This window comes from Pseudorca crassidens, chromosome 2, assembly GCF_039906515.1.
Source record: "Pseudorca crassidens isolate mPseCra1 chromosome 2, mPseCra1.hap1, whole genome shotgun sequence".
NCBI classification, from domain to species: Eukaryota; Metazoa; Chordata; class Mammalia; order Artiodactyla; family Delphinidae; genus Pseudorca; species Pseudorca crassidens.
Window position 1 is genome coordinate 139,447,452 of NC_090297.1, and position 22,854 is coordinate 139,470,305.

At 39.2% G+C, this 22,854-nt stretch overlaps 1 protein-coding gene and 1 long non-coding RNA gene across 6 annotated transcripts in view; one reads left to right on the forward strand and one right to left on the reverse strand.

Moving 5' to 3' along the window:
• LOC137219816 (uncharacterized) overlaps positions 1-9,914 on the reverse strand; it is a 56,764-nt gene extending 46,850 nt beyond the window's left edge. Inside the window, exons 1-2 of the long non-coding RNA XR_010941258.1 lie at positions 9,545-9,914; positions 8,311-8,414 (exon numbers count right to left, since the gene is read on the reverse strand). This is a non-coding gene — a long non-coding RNA (uncharacterized lncRNA). The remainder of the gene's footprint in view (positions 1-8,310; positions 8,415-9,544) is intronic.
• The window catches only part of RNF2 (ring finger protein 2), a 101,446-nt gene continuing 88,499 nt past the window's right edge, over positions 9,908-22,854 (forward strand). For 2 of the 5 annotated variants that reach the window (XM_067728933.1, XM_067728931.1), the window contains exon 1: positions 9,908-10,200. The gene's annotated coding sequence lies outside the window, so the exon portion shown is untranslated. The remainder of the gene's footprint in view (positions 10,201-22,854) is intronic. The other 3 variants (XM_067728935.1, XM_067728934.1, XR_010941257.1) reach the window with 2 other exon arrangements.

The following is a 22,854-nucleotide window of genomic DNA, read 5'->3' on the forward strand; positions in this document are numbered from 1 at the left end:
ACAGATAATAAATTTGGAAGACTGTATTCCTATAGACTTTGGCTTCTATTCTTTTAGCCTTTGCAAGTCTGATGATTTTTCCATTCTTAGCTCACACAGAATGTGCTTTAGAACTCAGAACTTGTCTCCAAAGGCAATCAGTGGGAAACTTCAAATGATCAATCCTTGCTGTGTCTCTATGAGCTTTGAAAAACTGAACCACCATTTCACAACTTCCTATGCTATAGTCCTTTTTATCCAGTTATGTTTAGTAATTGGGGATTATTACTAAAGTGTACTGGATATTCACTATTTCGATTATTCATACGTTTATTCTCTTATTTTAGTACAAATATCCAAAAAAATGTATCCCCATTTTTATTAATTAAAGTAGGACCACCAGTTGTGAGAGGGCAGTTTAAAATAATGGTTAAGGACATGAATTTGCACACCCTATTGCTTGAGGTGCCTTAGGCAAGTACTGAAATGCTTTAAACCTCTATTTTCTTTTCTTATTTTTTCTTTGGCCACGCCGTGTGACTTGTGGTATCTCAGTTCCCTGACCAGGGATTGAACCTGGGCAATGGCAGTGAAAGCCCAGAATCCTAACCACTAGGCCATCAGGGAACTCCCTAAACTTCCATTTTCTAATCCATAAAATGGTAGTTATGACGATAGTAACTTCCTCATAGGTTTGTTGTAAAGATTAAATGAGATGATGCTTATAAAATACTTAGCACGGTACCTAACACATACAAAGTTTATGAGGTTGTTGGATATTAGCACAGCTGTGACTCTGCCTACACCTCTTCCAACTTCTAGGATTAAAGCCGATATTGCCAAGAGTGGAGTCTTATGAGAGAAAATGCTGTTCCATAGTGTGTAATTAATAATGGCGGTCGAGGGAGAATTATTTCTGTGGCCTTTCTCTTATTGGCCTCACCACATTTAGTATGTGTCTGTTTCCCCTACTAGATGCTGGGTTCTTTGAGGATAGGGTCTATCTATGTCTTATGTCTCTGAATTACTGACTCTGGTTATTTGTCGACTCTTGCTAAGGGAATGTATAAATGAACATGTATGTGAATATACTTGAAACATTCATTTTAAATTTGAGTTATTTAAATGGTTTTAAGTAATTAGAAGAAGAATTTCTTTTAACTGGGTCCAGTAGAGCAATATAGACATTACAGCTACAAATAAAAGGACAGTTATCAATCACATTTTTCTTTGTTCACATTTCAAAGATGAAGTCCAGTTTAGGTATTTTATGTTTGAGATGCCCATTGGACATCCAAGTGGAGAGACTGAATAGGGAGTTGGACATAAGTTTGGAGAGGTCCTCAAGTTTCCAGAAACTTACAGAAGTTCATAGTTTGGAGAAAATGGGGAGTTGTCAATATGGGTAGTACTTAGAGCCATAGGATAGGCTGAATAGGATCACCAAGGGAAGGGATATAAATTAAGAGGACATAAGGTCCTAAGACTAAACCCTGGGACATTCCAAAACTTAGAGTTTGGGGTAATGATGAGAAGCCACAAAAGAGACTGAGCTAGAGAGGGTCAGAGAGATTAGAAGAACCAAGAGAAAACCAGTCATCACATGTTCAGCTCTCATTGTCCCTGGCTCTTTTCAACACGCACTCTGATTGTTCTCATCTATATCAGGAGCTTCTTCCAACTTCGGGGCATCATCACTAATTTTCCTATCTGCCCCTCTGCTTCTCATGACCCTCACTCAGTAATTCTCTGTTTTGCCTTTGTCTTCAGATTTGGCCCACCTGCAACTTGAGGACATAGGGTCGGGGTGTCCATCTGCAGCCTCAGCTCACATAAGCCATGCTGTACGTTTCCCTTATTCCTCACCTCACCTCTCGTCTTCTCAACTGAAAGAGACAGAGAGATAGCTACTCCTGATGTTCTTTGCTTCAGACCCTCTGATTCAGCTTTCAGGTTGGGTGCCTTGCACCCCCTTAAAATTATCCTAAGCCCTGCTTTCCTGGACTTTCTCCTTGCCTGTGTATTGTATTCTGGCTCCAGCTCTGGGCATTCGGCCACTTTGGGAAAACCACCTGTACTTTCCAGTCAGTCCCTGAGTCCCTCTATTTCTGCACAACCCCATCCCCACTCTTCCCCAACTTCAGTGGATAGCACTTTTTGCTGTGACCCCTCAGGTCATTTGAGCCATAGTTGGAGGGAGGTCAAGTCTCCTGAACCCACCTTAATATACTGCCCAAGCTTTTTACTATATGGTGATCTCAAAGAATCTGGGGAAAAAGTTCCCTGGAATAGAGATGTATAAGATGGAAAATTCAAATATTTGATTCTCAGCCTACAATTTGTACGTGCTTCCTGCAATCACATGCTAAATCAGTAGGAATTTCTTGAGGGAGAACTAAGGAGTCTAAATAGCAAACGACACCTAACATTTGCCTTAGAGACTGTGGGATATAAATTAGTAGGAGGAGAAGAGAATCCCAAAATAATTATATTGGTCCTAGAACTCTTTTTGAGGGCTCTATAAGCATTGGTTGGTCCCTGTTTAGCTTAAATTCTTATCAAGTAGGGTTAGGAATGTTTAGGGGAATAGAGACTGAGGTCTAGTGACAAGCCATTTGAATTCCTGAGTTTCAAGCCCACTACACTACCAGATCTCTTAGAAAGTCAAGAATTCCCAAGTTCTAGTTTTCTTATTTGTTTTGTTGATGATGCCTGATCTAGAACAATTGTTTTCTTTACCTCAGTCCTTCAGTTAATAATAGGTAGATATGTGCTGAAATTTTCACTCATTTTTAACAGATAAGCATGTAATTGTACCTTTATTACTGTTGTGATAAAACACAATGTTTTATTCCATTGTGAAACATTCAAACAATACAGAAAGTAAACAATTTAGAAACTGAAAGTCCTCTAAAGTCCTCCTCTCCTTAAATATACTCAATCCCTCCTAATAGTTTGGTGTATATTTAAAAAATATTTCTGTATTACAAAAATGGGATATATGGAACATATTGCCGAGAACTTTTATTTGATAATATACCTTTGATACCTCTCTACGTCAGTACTTGTAGCTCTGTCTCATTTTTAATGGGTATATGATATATTACTGTATGGATTTACCAAAATTTGTTTAGCCAAAAATGTAGGTTATATTAAGTTTTTTACAAACACAATCAATGCAAAAATTAACGTTCATGTATATATTTCTTTGTACACTGTGTGAGTACTTCTGTAGGATATATTCCTGGAATTGGATTTCTTAGGCTAAAAATATACACATTTAAAATTTTGAGAGATAATGACCAAATTGCCTTTTTAAGAGGTTGTGTCATTTTTCATGAACATCAACAAAGTGTGCAATATCTGTGTTCATAAACATTGACCAACAGTGAGTATTATAATTGCCTGAACATGGTAGGTAGAAAATTATATCTATTCAAGTTTGCATTTCTCTAAATGTTATGGTAATGATCAAGTTAGATACTTTTTGTAAAATATATAAAGTATTTTTATTGACTGCTTTTACAAAACTGTAGTTATCATTAATTAAAGGTATACCAAATGTATCTTAGGAGCAAGGCAGAAACATATATGTATATATATATATACATATATACACATATATATTCAATATCTACATCTATATCTACATAAAATATATAAAACCTTGTTTCAAGTGCTGAATAATGACTGGTGTTGAAAGATGAGTAATGACATTTTGCCCTCCTGCTACTTTCACTCTGGGAGGAGGGGGGACATACTTGCACACTGCTAATCTAAGCAAGCGAATTGGGGAGAAAAGACACTAAATGTGGTTTGAGAACTAGTCAAACTTTGAGTCCCAATTGGAATTTAGGATTAATATATAGCATTTTAAACTTCTACTCTTGGTATGAAATGTTACTGTGTTTTGACAAGACTTTAAAATCAACATCCAAATGCAGTTCTACCTGAAAGTCCCCCAATAACAAACTTTTCTGTTGGTCAGAATTTTTCTTCAGGTAGCTGCAATAACATCACATGACATTCCTAACATGGGCTCTCCTGACCCAAGATCATTCCTGGAGTATTCATTTCTAAAGATAGCAATCTCATTGCTTCTCTGTTCTTTTCCACTGAAGAGGTCTGTATTTTCTGTTTGTTGACAGAGATGGCTCTTTTTCTATACCATGAATGACATGGTGTCTACAGGTTATATTTGTGACATCTTCTTGTAATGTAATTTGCATTCACTATGTGTGAAGCCACAAGCTAACGGCTTAGATGAGAATATGGCCAAGCCTAATTAAAGAGCCAAGTCAGGAAATGAATAGGTTGGCAAATAGCTAAGAACTGGATCATGTAGAAGAAAGGACAGCTGTGTTGAGCTCAGGCCCAGAGAAGTCTTTTGAATTTTAGGAGAGGGACAGTCAAAACAGGGCAGCTAATGTGATGAAGTCCAAAAGTGAAACTGGAGCTAAGGATGTATGAGTCAAGAAGTCAAGGAATTGGAAATCCACTAACTCTGAACATCAATACTGTTCTAGAACAAAAGCTGATTAGATCAGAGGATGAGTGAGTATTGGAGAGGGACACAACCAGGTGAGTTAGGCCACCCGTATATACCTAACAGGATACTATGACAAGAAGATTTATTTGCAGCTACCTGTATCTTATCTTACTCCATCTGTGGCAGAACTCATAATTCTTAAGGAACCACAGTCAATTCTGATCTTATAAGCATGACTTATGAAATGTGTTTATTTAAAAATGATGAAACAATATATACAATGGAATATTAGCCATAAAAAAGAATGAAATCTTGCCATTTGGGACAACATGGATGGACCTGGAAGGTGTTATACTTAGTGAAATAACTCAGACAGAGAAAGACAAATACTGTACGTTTTCCTTTACGTGGAATCTAAAAAATGAAACAAACGAACAAATATAACAAAACAGAAACAGACTCACAGAACAAACTAGTGGTTTCCAGAGGGGAGGGGGCAGGGGAGGGGCAAAACAGGTGAAAGGCTTAAGCGGTACAAACTAGCAGTTATAAAATAAATACGACACAGAGATGTAATGTACAGCACAGGGAAGATAGTCAATACTTTATAATATTGTATAATATTTGTGGTGTATAGTCCATAAAAATATTGAAATACCATGTTGTACACCTGAAATAATATACTATTATTGTAAGTCAACTATACTTCAATAAATTTTTTAAAAAATATAAAACAAAAAATTTTCTACAGAATAAAATCCTTAGGAAAAAATCTCTTCCTGGATGTAACACATAAAACCTTGGTATTCTAGGTTGACCAGAATGGTTTTCAGATTTACCTGAATTGTAACCTACTTCAGTATGTTATTCAATGTATATTTCAATGGTTTACTTTTGTGGAGTATTAAAGGCTAATGGATACTGCAGGGTTTTCTACATCTTGATGTGGTCTAAAATAAAACAAAATTTTCTTTGTATGGTTGGGATCTGGCAGTTCTTTTAAATTCTTTACTGAAAAACATTTCCAAGAAATGTGTTAGATAAGAAATGTCTTTACCCTCCACTCTCTCACCCACAAAAACTATTCTTCCATGCTTGTTTTAAGTGGGAAAAATTAAATTGTCCACAAGGGCAGTTTGAGCAAGCTGTAACTTGATTTAAATATTTCGCACTCTTCATCTGTACTTTCCCCTGGGATCTTCCAGCCTTCTTTTCCAGAGAAATTTCCATTTTAGTTCTAAGTTTTGATCTTAATTATCTATTCCTTGCTAGTTTCCAGGATTATTCTTGGTGTTCCTAGATCAATGCCAAGGCACAGTTCTCATCTCTTGCAGTAAACATTTTAAAAGGAAAAACCCTGCAAAGTTTCTTTGAATAGAATAAACTTACTTCACATTAGAAAACTAAAGCCAGTTAATTATTAAATCATACTTTATTTTATATATCAAGTTGGATATCACAATAATATCCTACATTATTAACTACAAAGAAACAGTTGGCTATTTGTGCCGCATCAGAATGAAAACTTTTATTCTTTTGCCTTTTTTCAAACACAGCCTAGTTCATTATTTTACTAAAAGGCACTAACAGATGTTAGGCAGAATGTGGCCACATCTGGGACATATAAAATACCATTCCAAGTCTCCATAGAAGGGAAATAGCAGTATTGTTTAGTTCTCCCCAAAAGCTCTACCAGCCCATCTCATTTAATCTGTTTAAGCTGAAGAGTTAAGACTAGCACCAATTATTTTGGTTGTCTTAGGAATATAAAAAGGAACAATGAATTAAAACACCAAAAGGGAAGTGTCACAAAAAGAAATGCACTATGTTGAAATACAAATTAAAAAAACTTCACTAAAGCTTGTGGCTAGAGCTATATTTTTTCAGCTGAAGAGGTAGTAAATCTTGAGTTGCCTGCTTCCTGAAGCCACCTTGAATTATAGGTCTCTTTAGGCCTTTCTACAATGTTTCTACTTAATTTGACCCTTTCAAAGAAAGCACAACACATCTAAAAGATGGCAAATAAAGATTCTGGTAGAAGATATATTTTGACAGTATATATATATATATATATATATATATTTATATTTATATATTTATATATATATAGTGATTAAATCCCAAGATATTCCAGTCTTTTAACCTACCTTTTAGTTTTAATTTTGTTTTGTTTTCTTAAAGTAACTTTTCTAAGAAAACAAAAACAAAACCTGATGGTTTTTTGTCAACAGATCAGGTTCATATACTATTATATTTAGCATTATCTCTGGCTTCTTGAAAGTAGACCACATTGAGGACTGGAATAAATACTAGTGTTGAGAGGAAGCTCTGGAGATGTTTGCCTCAGACTGCTTACCCATTAGAAAGAAGAAAAATGCTGGAGTTGTGTATGCAGCACAGAGTGGGAAGGCACGTGTGGCATAATGGAATGTATCCTGGACTTGGAGTCAGATTACCTAGGTTTGAGTCTCAGCTCTGCCACTTATGAACTCAATGTTTGGGAGAGTTAGTTAACCACAGAAATCACATTTCCCTCCTCTGTGAAGTAGGAATAATACCTTGGAGAACTGTTCTGAAGAGTCAGTGAAATAATGGATATAAAAGTGTTCTGTAAACTGTGATATATACATAGCTTGTTATTAACAAACTATTGGTGGCCTGCAATTTTCATCTCAGATAAGCAGATAACAATTAGATATTTGGAGCACAGCTGAAAAGAAATCCATGGAGTGGATATAGAATAGGCAGGCGTGAATTTCCATTTGAGACACACTGCCTAAACAGAGAAAGCCTCTGGGGGACTAAATGCAATCTTGATAGGAATGTCTGCTTTTAAGTGGTAAAGCGAGGCAAACCAAGCTCATATGAACTATTCTATTTCATATACACACTGGGATCAAAGATTCCCAGTCTTTCATTCTCTTAACGCCTATTTAAGGAGCATCTATTACATGCCAAGCATTGTGCTAGGTATACGCTGGTGAACAAGATTTCTGCTCTTAAGGAACTTGTGCCCTAGTTACATTAATATCTTTATTCCAAGCACTCGGCAAAGTGTTAGCACATAGTAGATGCTCAGTAAAAGTCGACTGAGCTGAACTAATCTAATTTTGTAGCATTACCATAGCAGAAAGCCAGTAAAGAGATGATTTTTGTGATCAGAGATATCTACCCAATTCACCATGTGATTAACAGGGTACTACTTCTGAAGTTTTGAGGGAAAAGAAACTTTCTAACTAGAGTTCATCTAGTATTATACAGTATTAATTTAATGTCTTCCTGCTTAAAATATAGTTATCACTTCCAATTAGTACATTTAACAAAGGAGAAGGGTGTTAGTAGAAAATGTTTTTCAGGGTGGTATCCCTCATGCCAGGTCGAAAAATTAGCAAAAAGAATATAGCCTGGATATGTCAAATCACTACTGACAGGCTGACTATGGACTTGACATTGATTTAATACACAATTAAAACAAAAGGGAAGAAAAATGGAAAGACCTTTCTATTTATATGATAATCAACTCTTAACAAGTACAGAGAGTTTATGTTTTGAAAGCATACCTTTCTTGAAGCCACTCAAAAGCGCTAGTGTTATGAAATAAAACTTCTTAGAGTTTTTTCATAATATCTAGAAGCTGACTGGTGGGGTCAGGGTGACTGACATCAGTATTGGCCACCAACATCACCACTTCTTCTGAACTCGGTTCAGCCTCAGCTCAAGGACTCAGTCCCCTTGCAGATGGAGGAGGCTATGTAACTAGTTTGGGCCAATGACATGTGATCAGCGATCTGTTTCCTTCCCAAGCTAAGGCTGTGAAAAGTTCAAAGGGATTCTTTACTCACTTTCTTCCTCTGCCACAGAGACTCAGTTGCTGTGTTCTGGGTGATACAGCTACAAGATGGTGAGCCCTCTGTCAATCTGGAGCCCTCTGTCAGTCCTGGAGTGACTGAAATAGAATGAGTCTGATTCACATGAAGCATGAGCAAGCAATAAACTTCTGTTGTGTTAAGGCATGGAGATTTGTTACTATACCATAACACAGCCTTTCCTGATTAAGGTAGTCAGGGAAGGCCCATAATACTCAGTCCAAGTTTCTGAGTAAGAGATAAAATAGATAATGAGTTCCATTAATTTGTCAGTAGTGTCTTTCATATTAAGGATGCTAGCCTGAGGTCTAGCTTTTTAATCACATTTAATCCAGATATCCCATAAGTTTTCCATCAATTGTCCTGTGAATTTTTTTAAAGTACCATATTTAACTTTTATCCATAAAGTTCCTATGCTTTTTACAGATGATCACTTTCCTCAACATCAATTGAATTTCTTAAACTAACCACACATTATTTTCATAAGCATTTTGACTAAAGCAAAATGTTCTGAATTATGAGCAGCATTAATTGAACATGTGCAGTTGTGAACAAAGAAGGGAGATGCTTCTGCAACTGCCCTGTCTCTAGAAAGTGGACCTTGTAGAAGCAGAAGCATTCCTAATTATTTTGATTTTTTTTTTTTTTTCCACATTGGAAAAAGACCTTAACCTTGAAGGGCTGGTAGAATCTGAGAACTGTCATTTCTTATTTAAAGCTTTAGATAGTTAGTGACAGTTTTGAAGTCACTGTCTTTGCTCTTGTTTACCTTAATGGATTGTTAGGTAGGGCACACAGTGTGTTGTGTTTAATATTTTAATGCCTGTCTTCTTTCTTTCTACCTATCCAAAGCTAACACTCACAGTCCTACTCGACTCCGAGCTCCTCAGGAAATCTCCCCTGAACACACCAGCTGGAACGGTTCCTTTGCTTTTCCAAAATCTTATGTAAATTCATACCATTTATTTGGCATTGCTTGTAGAGAATTTTACAGAATTCAAAAGCTGGAAAGGACCTAAGAATCATTCAACACAATCCTCTCATTTTGCAAATGAGGAAAGTAAAGTCCAGAGCTATTATATAATTTAGTTAAGTCACATAGTTAAGAGACACATTGGAAGCTATAAACCCAGTTCGCCCAATCCCCAGTGCAGTCCATTCCTTCGTGCCACAAGTGCCTTCACATTAACTATCTGGTAGCGTTGGTTACCTTTTCCAGAGAACAGGTCATCTCACCAATAGTATATCTTGAGTTCACGGAACTCTTTCGTTACTTCAGTTTGTAGCTTAATTTATACACATTTTATATACTCTTTGGTAGACTAACTGGTTGTGTTTTAGGGCGTCACAGGCGAGAGGAGGAGTCCTAACCCGATCCCCAGCAGCCGGCCAGGGAGGCTTAACGGGGGTCACAGGTAGGGTCAGGAGACCTCAAGGAGAGAGAACGCCGAGTACGAAGTTGCGCAGTCGTCATCCGGGCATTGGCCGGGGGCTCAGTTGCCCCGCGGAGGGCGCCGGGGGGCGGGGCCGGACGGCCCGGGGCGGGGCGGTGGCTCGGGTCCTCCTGGCAGCACGCGGCGGCGCCCCCTCCCCTTGCGCCACGGGCCTCCTGGCGCAGTGCACGTCCCCGTCCCGCGCCTCCGCCCCCTCGCCCACTCGCTCCTTCCCGCCCTCTCCGCTGCGCCGGCCGAGCCGGCTTCCCCTCGGTCTCTCATGAATATTGAGCGGCCCCTGTTGTATTTCCCGAGCTCCATTGCGGAAGCCGAGGCTCGCCATATTGTGCGGCGGCGCCGGCAGCCGCGGCACCCTGTACCTGAGTCTCGCTCCGGCCGCGGCTAGCGCAGCCCGGGACTGGAGCAGGAGCCGGTGAGCGGGGCGGGCGGGTAGGCGAGGGGCGCGGAAGCGGCGGGCTCGGCCGCGCGTTAGCTCGGCGTGGCTGCGGGAGGCTGACGGCCGCCCCGGGGCCGGGGGGGGTGTGTGTTCGCGGGGGTGTGAGGAGAGATGGCGCCGCCACCCCCGGCCGCTCTCGGGGCGGGGATGGCGGGGGAGGCGGCTTCTCATTGTTCCCGTTTCTTCGAGGGTCTTGGCGGGGGTGGGGAGTCCGGCTTGGGGAGGACCCCGTGGGCGAATCTCGGGGATTCCTTCCTTCGTGCGAACCGCTCGCTCCTCTGCGCGGAGGCCGGGGCTGCGGTGCGGCCCCCTCGCCTCCCGGGGCGGGGACCCCAACCTCTCCACGTCCGCTCTCCGGGGGCGAACCGCGTGGAATGCAGGGTTTTCCTCCCCGGGCTTCCCCCTCGCAACCGGGTGTGTGTGTCCGCACTGTGGAGGGTGAGGTAGGGGCGCTTTGTGCAAATAGCCCGCTTCTCCCCGGGGTGCTGGAGTCAGGGTTCGAGTGTAGAGGCGCTCCTCGGCGTCGGGGTTCTCTGTAGGCTGCGGGGAGACCCCTCCTGGTTAAAACATTCCTGGACTGCCGCTTGCTTGCTCGGGAGTATCTGTTGCTGCTTTCTGAAACCTCGAGGTTGCCCCGGAGGAGTCGTGGGGGGAGGGGGTGTCTTGGTTTGTTTCTGATGGAAGCTTCGCGTTTTGAACCCAGTCGTGTACGCTGAGGTCTTTGGTACCGACTGTCGCCGGGGAGCCCTCGTCCTGGTTGTCAGGATCATTTCCCTCCTACAGACGTTGCATCCATGCTCCCAGAGATACTGTTAGTAAAAATTGGTCTCTAAAACTTTGAGGTTCATTCCGATTATTTGGCCCCTAAGACCAATTATAGGCTTATCTCCTTGAATCTTTTTGGGGTATCTATTGCCTGGCTGTTAGAAGTTTTAGAGAATGTGTACCTTTACGTCGTAAAATGGTTTGAAAATGTCAGGTTTCTCGAAGGTGTGTAAAGATACTTGTTTGCTGTGAAAAGGGTAGCTTTGCATTCGGTATTGTAGTAATATGGTTTACTTCTTTTAAAAAGTAAAAAAAATGAGACATGGTTTCATTGTTTTAGACTGAGAATTATGTTTAAAACTAATGTGTGTGTGATTTGCATCACACAGTCTACTTTTGGTAGTTCCAAGATGATCAGCTGGAATACTTAGTGTAATTGGCAGATAATCTACTTTCCTCACTTGCATTAGAGTGTAGTTGTTGAGTATTTTAATAACTTAGATTGGTGTTAGAGCTTGGTTTTAAAGTGAGTGTTTCATCCTTTGACTTATAAAGCATTTAAATGGCAGCAATATGACTCTTGGTTATTCCTTTTTTCCCCTAAAATTTCTACTTGTCACAATCAACAGGTATCTTTTAAAATCTTGTTTGTACATTTAATGTGATTTTTAGTAAAATAATGGGTAGTTATATAAGACTCCATTTTCCAAGGCTAACACAGCAAATATGGCCCCTTACTTTTTCTAAGGATTGGAGATAATTTCCTTCAGGTACCGTTGTGGAATACACATTTGAGGTAAATTATAGTAGTTGTGAGAGTGAAATGGAGAATTTATGAAGGAAAACTGCCTGAGTAGGCTAGTCCGCTTGAGTATTAGAAAAATATGCTGATGGTCCTCAAATGTGCTGCAAAGAAAGATTTTAAATTAGAACCATTAATATACTGTAGGCAATGCAGACATTCAACAGACTGCGAATTTTGAGTTTTTTCCTCTGCCTGTGTGGAACACTCAGACTGCTAGCTCCCAGCTTTGTGTGGATAGAAATATGGAGCAGGTCAGCAAACATCTTTGGAATTTCATTTGTCTATTACTGACCTGCAGCATGTGGTGTCAGGTCTGTCTCTTTAATTTGATTTATTCGTGATTTGTGTTTATATTATGCAGTCTTTGGAGTAAAGGTGATATATGTCTAATGAATAATATATAACCAGATGTTTCAGTGACAGTTTCTTTTCTATACATTAGCACAGAAGCATAATTCCTTCTAGCAAGAAAAGTGAGTTAACATTAAAATGCACTTTATTAAAATTACGGCAGCATTTCTGGTGTGACTTAAAGCACCTCACACCTTTGTATCGACTCATTTGTTAAATATGGGGAAACTAGACAATGTATCACAGTTTGCAGTTTTTAAAAAGGGAAAAATACTGTGAGATTATGTACAGTATGAGGGCATACAGATCTACACTTGATTTTTAATTAATGTTTGTTACGCATGGTGTGGAAGACAGACATTGTCGTCAGACATTAGTTATTTAATTTCCTGATGTTTTTCATTTCTTTGGAATCTTTCAAGATATCAATAAGTTATTATAGTAACTTATTGAATGTTTATTTGCATTTAAGTGAGTAGATCCCCATATAATTTGGGTACAAAGGTACAGTAAAATTTACCCTGTCCATTCTCTGTAGATCCAGCTATCCTGTCTATTCCCCACCGTCCCCCCCTCCCCCCAGACTTTCACTTTGTCTACCTAATGTGTCAGACGGGTCCTCTGGTGTCTCTTGTAAGGTGTATAGCTTGGTTGATTTTACATGGATATACTGACTGTGGTAATGGGACTTTTGGCAGTTAAGTAGCAGCTGGTGTTAGTATGTCCATGGGCAGGAGCTAGGTGATGAGTCCCCGAATTATGCTAAGGGAGTAGGTGGCCCCCTCTCCACTTCTGTGCTTTGTGGAGGAACCCCAGTGGAACTGGCATGGACTTTCAACTTTAAAATTTTTTTCACTTCTCTTTTGTCTTATGGATGTTAGGCAGCCGAAGTGGACTAATAATGTCTCGGGCTAGTGATACCTTTTCTTGGATGTTCAGGAACTATATACATACGTTACTAAGAATTCTGAGAAAGATTCTCATTGCTTGAATTTTCCTTCTCTCTACGTATCTGCCATTTTGTCATAATTTTTAAAAATCAATTTATTAAGTACAATAATGAAAAATTATTATTATTTTTTTTTTGCGGTACGCGGGCCTCTCACTGTTGTGGCCTCTCCCGTTGTGAAGCACAGGCTCCGGACGCGCAGGCTCAGCGGCCATGGCTCACGGGCCCAGCCGCTCCGCGGCAGCTGGGATCTTCCCGGACCAGGGCACGAATCCGTGTCCCCTGCATCGGCAGGCGGACTCCCAACCACTGCGCCACCAGGGAAGCCCGAAAAATTATTTTTGATATTAACCTCAGATTAAATTGTCTAATGAGGGCATTTTATTAAATGAAGTAACAAACCATAACATTTGAACAAAGCATTTTGGTCGTTTGTTTTCAACAGTTGTGTTGATTTGGGGCTCTTCTGCAAGAGGGATTTCTTTTTGTTCCTATGCTGTAGCGTGTAGTTATAGTTTATGAAGAAGTTGGATTCTAAACGTCAGTGCATAAAATGAAAAACACATGTAGTAAGAAATTATGCTTGAAAATCCCTTAGGATAGGAAAACATACCAATAAGTTCAGTTCAGCTTTAGTGTTGGAATAGATTGTTGTTTCTTTTGTTGAACATTAGATGAAGTAGTCAGCCTGCAGTATGGGCTGTGTTGAACACAGCAAAAAGAAAAAAAGTCTTTAAATATAAGAATCACATTCAGCGTGGCATCATGCTCATACCAGGAGAGGCTTGTGGGAACTGAGACCACTGAGGAACAGCAGACCAGCTCCACTATCTCACATTTTCTCTAGGATACATGTGCTCTAGTGAGAGGATGTGGGGTTGTGTGCTTGGAATAGCCTGAACTGTTTAAGTGTTTCTCATTTCCTCTCTTTTTTTTTCCTTTGCAAGCTGGATAGTTTAAATCACAAAAGTTAAATGATTTTTTTGTTGCAATTTAATAGACACTAATTTAAAGGGTTTGGTGGGTTTTTTTCCCCAAAATATATTTTACCTATAACTCCAATGTTCCTTTGCTTTTCCCTTCAGTAAAGAAGCAAGGTATCTCAGAGGAGAGCAGCTAGAATCACTGTGATTAACAATGTATTAGTGTCCAACAGAGAAAACAAACTTCAATAGGAATTTGAACAGAGGGGATTTAATATAGGGAGATGGTTAGATGAGTGTTAAGAGCAGAAAGAGAACGTTATAGTAATCAGTTAAAGAGCTCAGAGAAGAGGTTCTACTGGCCTGGTTCTGAACTTTTGAGGTCAGCCTTGTTGAGCTGCTGATTAGTTCTGGGGGATACTGATAGAAGCTGGAGGCTGGAACCAATTGCTGCTGCCAGTAACTGGAAGGAAGTCCCCTCACCCATCTTCCTGCTTTCCCATCTCCATTCATTACCTCCATTGGCAAAGCCTAACAGGGAGCCCCCTGGCAGAAGAGTTGGTGAAATACAGTTGCACAGTCTCAGCCTAAGCACCACAGAGCAGTCTAGAGTGGTGGTTTTGGAGTTGAGAAACAGGGAGTAAATTACCTGCACAAGTAGTATAGATTCAAATAATTTAAATAGGGAATGCTGTCCTTACCTGGCCTGTTCAAAAAACATATATTGATTATGTTCTGTGTGCCAGACCTTCTGCTAGGGATTAGGGATAGAAAAATGAAGCGAATAGGGTCTCTTATTCAATTGAATAAGCAGAGATGACAAACTACCATACAGTGTGTTAAATGCAGTAACAGATAAGTGATATGCTTTGGGAACCCAAAGGACATAGCAGCCCACTTGCCTCTTCTCTTCCCAGCTAAACCTAATGACTGCTGTTTTTATTTGGTATCTTGATCAAATCCAATTTCATTCTGTTTGACTGCTGTCCTATGAAAGCTGTTTCTCTGAGATGCCTCAGATTTATCATGCAGTTATTGTCATTAGTTAAGCATTTCTCTGTGCTTTATTTTTCTAGATTATAAAGACCATCATTTTCTCTGTACTTATAGCCTAGCCTAGTATTTCACACATAGAAGATGTTTGAGGAATATTCATTTTTGCAGTGGATAATGGGAATTAAAGTATTGCTCATTACCTTTGTAGACATTGTTTCCTCCTTCCAAGGTCACTAGAAAATAGTTTGGCTAGAGTGTTATGATCTTATAGATATGAGAATTGAAAGATTTAAATAATTGGTTAATATAAACTATATAGTACAAGTAACTGATCTACAAATAGGACTTTGGATTTCTGATGTGTTGTATTCCAGATCCAGCAGTTTTGGCAGGGATTTTGTTTGATGGCTAAATAACATCCTCTTCTACTTCTCATTTTAGAGCCTAATGTTCTAAAATCTCAAATTATTTTGGGGTGGGGGGAGGAAGAAAAGAAGCCCCTCCTTTTATTTCTTAAAAATAAAAACATCATGCAGTTTCTATTTACATTGTTCTTTTTAGCTGTCTACTGTTTTCTTTTTTCTACTCACTGTGTTGATTACACTACCTCTATTAGCTATTGTAAAATGTGCAAATCTGCATACTTCATTTCGACTTCTTTTTTAGAAGAGTATTCTGCGTGTTTCCCCCACCATACACAGACTATGTTGATTTAACTTAAAACCAACTGATTTTTCACTTATAAAAAGATGTATGCCTCCATGCCAGTAATTGCATTAAATCCTCACTATTTACACTATTTACTGTATAGAGTCTAATTCAGTCTGGGACGGCTGTCTGTATAGAGTCTAATTCAGTCTGGGACAGCTGTCTGTATAGAGTCTAATTCAGTCTGGGACGGCTGTCTTGGAATCCAGCCAAATGTTTTGTAGGCTTTCCTGTATTACAGAAAGGGTAGTGTTGTGTATAGTAGAAGGAGCTTCAGAATTGAAGGCAGGAGGCTTGGTTTCTAGGTCTGGTTCCACTACTAGCAAGATTCTTGGCCTTTCTGTTTTCTTTTCTATAAAAATAATAATAATAAAAAATAGCACTCTCGTTGACCTTCCATGTTATTTGTAAAGGTTTAAGAGGTAATGTAAAGAGCATTGTAAATGTAAGAGGGTGTATTTGAAGAAAGAGAGAGGGACAGATTGATCTGTGGCATGGATCTTGAAAGAGAGAAAGACAGAGATTGATCTGCGGCATAGTTGTGTGTCTACTTTCAAGTTTTTGAGTCTCCATATTTAAAAGAAGATTTTTAGGGTGAAATGGAGTGTGGGAGGAGTTGTAGATGTCCTATAACCCTACTTTTCCCAAGTCTGGTCAATAGTGTAGTATTCCCAATCTCCTTAAATAACTGTCTGTTAAGGTTGATGTGCTTCATTAATTTCCTTTCACCAGGGCTAAATATCTTATGTCATGAGACAATACCCCAAATTTATACACTTAGGCACAGAACTACCACTTTGCAGATTGTTTAAATGACAGGGGCCTAAGGGAGTAGAAGAAATAGATGCTGTTACTATTTTGACTGGAAATTACCTATTTTGGTTTTGTTTTATTTATGTTGTTTTATAATATCAATTACAGAAAATCTCCGTGCTTTTATTTTTTTGGTTACGTCAGGACTTAGTTGCGGCACGTGGGCGCTTTAGTTGTGGCATGTGAACCCTTAGTTGCTGCGTGCATGTGGGATCTAGTTCTCTGAACAGGGAGCAAACCTGGGCCCTCTGCATTGGGAGCTTGGAGTCTTAACCACTGCACCACCAGGGAAGTCCCTCTCTGTGCTTTTAAAAAGACACTTAGCAAGATTAGAAATTATACCTGTTGTTTAGTTTTTTTTTTTATTAACACCTTTATTGGAGAATAATTGCTTTACAGTGGTGTATTAGTTTCTGCTGTATAACAAAGTGAATCAGCTATACATACACTTATATCCCCATATCTCCTCCCTCTTGCGCTTCCCTCCCACCTTCCCTATCCCCCCCCCCCCCCCCCCCCGCCAGGTGGACACAAAGCTCGGAGCTGATCTCCCTGTGCTGTGCAGCTGCGTCCCACTAGCTATCTGTTTTACCTTTGTAGTGTGTAAATGTCCATGCCACTCTCTCACTTCGTCCCAGCTTACTCTTCCCCTCCCCATGTCCTCAAGTCCATTCTCTAGGTCTGTGTCTTTATTGCTGTCTTGCCCCTACGTTCTTCAGACACATTTTTTTTTTTTTAAGATTCCATATATATGTGTTAGCATATGGTATTTGTTTTTCTCTTTCTGACCTCACTCTGTACGACAGTCTCTAGGTCCATTCACCTCATTGCAAATAACTCAATTTAGTTTCTTTTTATGTTGTTTAGTTCTAATGAATTTAATTTCTTATCCTTGATCTTAAAAGCTTTTTTGTTTCTTTGTGGGTAAATATGAACAATTTTTTTTGAATTTTATTTTATTTTTTTATATAGCAGGTTCTTATTATCCATTTTATAGATATTAGTGTATATATGTCAATCCCAATCTCCCAGTTCCTCACACCACCACCACCACCATCATGCCCCGCCACTTTTCCCACTTGGTGTCCATACATTTGTTCTCTACATCTGTGTCTCCATTTCTGCCCTGCAAACCGGTTCATCTGTACCATTTTTCTAGGTTCCACATATATGCGTTAATATACAATATTTGTTTTTCTCTTTCTGACTTAGTTCACTGTGTATGACGGTCTCTAGATCCATCCATATCTCCACAAATGACCCAATTTCATTCCTTTTTATGGCTGACTAATATTCCATTGTATATACGTACCACATCTTCTTTATCCGTTCGTCTGTCGACGGACATTTAGGTTGCTTCCATGACCTGGCTATTGTAAATAGTGCTGCAGTGAACATTGGAGTGCATATGTCTTTTTGAATTATGGTCTTCTCTGGGTATATGCCCAGTAGTGGAATTGCTGGGTCCTATGGTAACTTTATTTTTAATTTTTTAAGGAAGCTCCATGCTGTTCTCCATAGTGGCTGTATCAATTTACATTCCCACCAACAGTGCAAGAGGGTTCCCTTTTCTCCATACCCTCTTCAGCATTTGTTGTTTGTAGATTTTCTGATGGTGCCCATTCTAACTGCTGTGAGGTGATACTTCATTGTAGTTTTGATTTGCATTTCTCTAACAATTAGTGATGAGCAGCTTTTCATGTGCTTCTTGGCCATCTGTATGTCTTCTTTGGAGAAATGTCTACTTAGGTCTTCTGCCCATTTTTTGATCGGGTTGTTTGTTTTTTAATATTGAGCTGCATGAGCTGTTTATATATTTTGGAGATTAATCCTTTGTCCGTTTATTCGTTTGTGAATATTTTCTCCCATTTTGAGGGTTGTCTTTTCGTCTTGTTTGTAGTTTCCTTTGCTTTGCAAAAGCTTTTAAGTTTCATTAGGTCCCATTTGTTTATTTTTGTTTTTAATTGCGTTACCCTAGGATGTGGATCAAAAGAGATCTTGCTGTGATTTATGTCAAAGAGTGTTCTTCCTATGTTTTCCTCTAAGAGTTTTATAGTGTCTGGTCTTACATTTAGGTCTCTAACCCATTTTGAGTTTTTTTTGGTGTGTATGGTGTTAGGGAGTGTTCTGATTTCATTCTTTTACATGTAGCTGTCCAGTTTTCCCAGCACCACTTATTGAAGAGGCTATCTTTTCTCCATTGTATATCCTTGCCTCGTTTGTCATAGATTAGTTGACCATATGTGCGTGGGTTTATCTCTGGGCTTTCTATCCTGTTCCATTGATCTTTATTTCTGTTTTTGTGCCAGTACCATACTGTCTTGATTACTGTAGCTTTGTAGTATAGTCTGAAGTCAGGGCGTCTGATTCCTCCAGCTCCATTTTTTCCCTCAAGACTGCTTTGACTATTCGGGGTCCTTTGTGTCTCCATACAAATTTTAAGATTTTTTGTTCTAGTTCCGTAAAAAAATGCCATTGGTAATTCGATAGGGATTGCATTGAGTCTGTAAATTGCTTTGGGTAGTATAGTCATTTTTGCAATATTGATTTTTCTAGTCCAAGAACATGGTATATCTCTCCATCTGTTTGTATCATCTTTAATTTCTTTCATCAGTGTCTTACAGTTTTCTGCATACAGGTCTTTTGTCTCCCTAGGTAGGTATTTTATTCTCCCTTATTCTCCCCTAAGTATTTTATTCTTTTTGTTGCAGTGGTAAATGGGAGTGTTTCCTTAATTTCTCTTTCAGATTTTTCATCATTAGTGTATAGGAATGCAAGAGATTTGTGTGCATTACTTTTGTATCCTGCAACTTTACCAAATTCATTGATTAGCTCTAGTAGTTTTCTGGTGGCATCTTTAGGATTCTCTGTGTATAGTATCATGCCATGTGCAAACAGTGACAGTTCTACTTTATCTTTTCCAATTTGTATTCCTTTTCTTTTTCTTCTCTGATTGCAGTGGCTAGGACTTCCAAAACTCTGTTGAATAATAGTGACAAGAGTGGACATCCTTGTCTTTTTCCTGATCTTAGAGGAAATGCTTTCAGTTTTTCACCATTGAGAATGATGTTTACTGTGGGTTTGTTGTATATGGCCTTTATTATGTTGAGGTAGGTTCCCTCTATGCCCACTTTCTGGAGAGTTATCATAGATGGGTGTTGAATTTTGACAAAAGCTTTTTCTGCATCTATTGAGATGATCATATGTTTTTTATTCTTCAGCTTGTTTACATGGTGTATTACATTGATTTGCGTATTTTGAAGAATCCTTGCATCTCTGGGATAAATCCCATTTAATCATGGTGTATGATCCTTTTAATGTATTGTTGGATTCTGTTCGCTGGTATTTTGTTAAGGATTTTTGCATGTATATTCATGAGTGATATTGGTCTGTAATTTTCTTTTTTTGTAGTATCTTTGTCTGGTTTTGGTATCAGGGTGATGGTGGCCTCACAGAATGAGTTTGGGATTGTTTCTTCCTCTGCAGTTTTTTGGAAGAGTTTGAGAAGGATGGGTATTAGCTCTTCTCTAAATGTTTGATAGACTGTGAAGCCATCTGGTCCTGGACTTTTGTTTGTTGGAACATTTTTTTTTTTTTAGCGGTACGCGGGCCTCTCACTGTTGTGGCCTCTCCCGTTGTGGAGCACAGGCTCCGGACGCACAGGCTCAGCGGCCATGGCTCACGGGCCCAGCCGCTCCGCAGCATGTGGGATCTTCCTGGACCGGGGCACGAACCCGTCCAGGGAAGACCTGTTGGAACATTTTTTTTTGTTTTTTTTGCGGTACGTGGGCCTCTCACTGCTGTGGCCTCTCCCGTTGTGGAGCACAGGCTCTGGATGCGCAGGTTCAGCGGCCATGGCTTACGGGGCCAGCTGCTCTGCGGTATGTGGGATCCTCCCAGACCGGGGCACGAACCCATGTCCCCTGCATCGGCAGGCAGACTCTCAACCACTGCGCCACCAGGGAAGCCCCTGTTGGAACATTTTAAATCACAGTTTCAATTTCATTACTTGTGATTGGTCTGTTCATATTTTCTATTTCTTCCAGGTTGTCCATTTTATTGGCATAGAGTTGCTTGTAGTAGTCTCTTAGGATGCTTTGTATTTCTGCGGTGTCTGTTGTAACTTCTCCTTTTTCATTTTTAATTTTATTGATTTGAGTTCTCTCCCTCTTTTTCTTGATGAGTCTGGCAGTGGTTTATCAATTTTGTTTATCTTCTCAGTGAGCCAGCTTTTAGTTTTACTGATCTTTGCTGTTCTTTTCTTTGTTTCTATTTCATTTATTTCTGCTCTGATCTTTATGATTTCTTTCCTTCTGCTAACTTTGGGTTTTGTTTGTTCTTCTTTCTCTAGTTCCGTTAGGTGTAAGGTTAGTTTGTTTATTTGAGATTTTTTTTGTTTCTTGAGGTAGACTTGTATAGCTATAAACTTCCCTCTTGGAACTGCTTTTGCTGCATCCCATGGGTTTTGAATTGTCGTGTTTTCATTGCCATTTGTCTCTAGGTGTTTTTTGATTTCCTCTTTGATTTCTTCAGTGATCTCTTGGTTATTTAGTTATGTGTTGTTTAGCCTCCGTGTGTTTGTGTTTTTTACGTTTTATTCCGTGTAGTTGATTTCTAATCTCATAGTGTTGTGGTCAGAAAAGATGCTTGATACAATTTCAGTTTTCTTAAATTTACTGAGGCTTGATTTGTGACCCAAGATGTGATCTATCCTGGAGAATGTTGCGTGCGCACCTGAGAAGCAAGTGTAGTCTGCTGTTTTTGGATGGAATGTCCTATAAATATCAATTAAATCTATCTGGCCTGTTGTATCATTTAAAGCTTCTGTTTCCTTATTTATTTTCATTTTGGATGATCTGTCCATTGGTGTAAGTGAGGTGTTAAAGTCTCCCACTGTTATTGTATTACTGTCAGTTTCCTCTTTCATAGCTGTTAGCAGTTGCCTTATGTATTGAGGTGCCCCTATGTTTGGTGCATATATATTTATAATTGTTATATCTTCTTCTTGGATTGATCCCTTGGTTATTATGTAGTGTCCTTGTCTCTTGTAACATTCTTTATTTTAAAGTCTATTTTATCTGATATGAGTATTGCTACTCCAGCTTTCTTTTGATTTCCATTTACATGGAATATCTTTTTCCATCCGCTCACTTTCAGTCCTAGTTCTGAAGTGGGTCTCTTGTAGACAGCATATATATGGGTCTTGTTTTTGTATCTATTCAGCAAGCCTGTGTTTTTTGGTTGGAGCATTTAATCCATTCACATTTAAGGTAATTATCGATATGTATGTTCCTATGAACATTTTCTTAATTGTTTTGGGTTTGTTTTTGTAGGTCCTTTTTTTCTCTTGTGTTTCCTACTTAGAGAAGTTCCAAATGCTCTACAAGCATTTGTAGTAGAGCTGGTTTAGTGGTGCAGAATTCTCTTAGCTTTTGCTTGTCTGTAAAGCTTTTGATTTCTCCATGGAATCTGAATGAAATCCTTAGTTAGAGTAATCTTGGTTGTAGGTTCTTCCCTTTCATCACTTTAAATATGTCATGCCATTCCCTTCTGGCTTGTAGAGTTTCTGCTGAGAAATCAGCTGTTAACATTATGGGAGTTCTCTTGTATGTTATTTGTTGTTTTCCCTATTGCTTTCAGTAATTTATCTTTGTCTTTAATTTTTGCCAATTTGATTATTATGTGTCTCGGCATGTTTCTCTTTGGGTTTATCCTGCCTGGGACTCTTGTGCTTCTTGGACTTGGTGGCTGTTTCCTTTTCAATGTTAGGGAAATTTTCAACTATAATCTTTTCAAATATTTTCTCAGGTTCTTTCTCTCTCTCTTTTGCTTCTGGGACCCCTATAATGAGAATGTTGTTGTGTTTAATGTTGTCGCAGAGATCTCTTAGGCTGTTTTCATTTCTTTGCATTGTTTTTTCTTCATTCTGTTCTGTGGCAGTGAATTCCACCAGTCTGTCATCCAGGTCACTTATCCGTTCTTCTTCCTCAGTTGTTCTGCTATTTATTCCTTCTAGTGTATATTTCATTTCCATTATTGTATGTTTGTTCTTTAATTTTTCTCACTGTTTGTTCTTTAATTCTTCTAGGTCTTTGTTAAACATTTCTCGCATCTTCTCTATCTTTGCCTCCATTCTTTTTCCGAAGTCTTCGATCATCTTCACTATCATTATTCTGAATTCTTTTCCTGGAAGGTTGCCTATTTCCACATCATTTAGTTGGTTTTCTGGCATTTTATCTTGTTTCTTTATCTTGTACATAGACCTCTGCCTTTTCATCTTGCCTGTATTTCTGTGAATGTGGTTTTTGTTCCACAGGCTG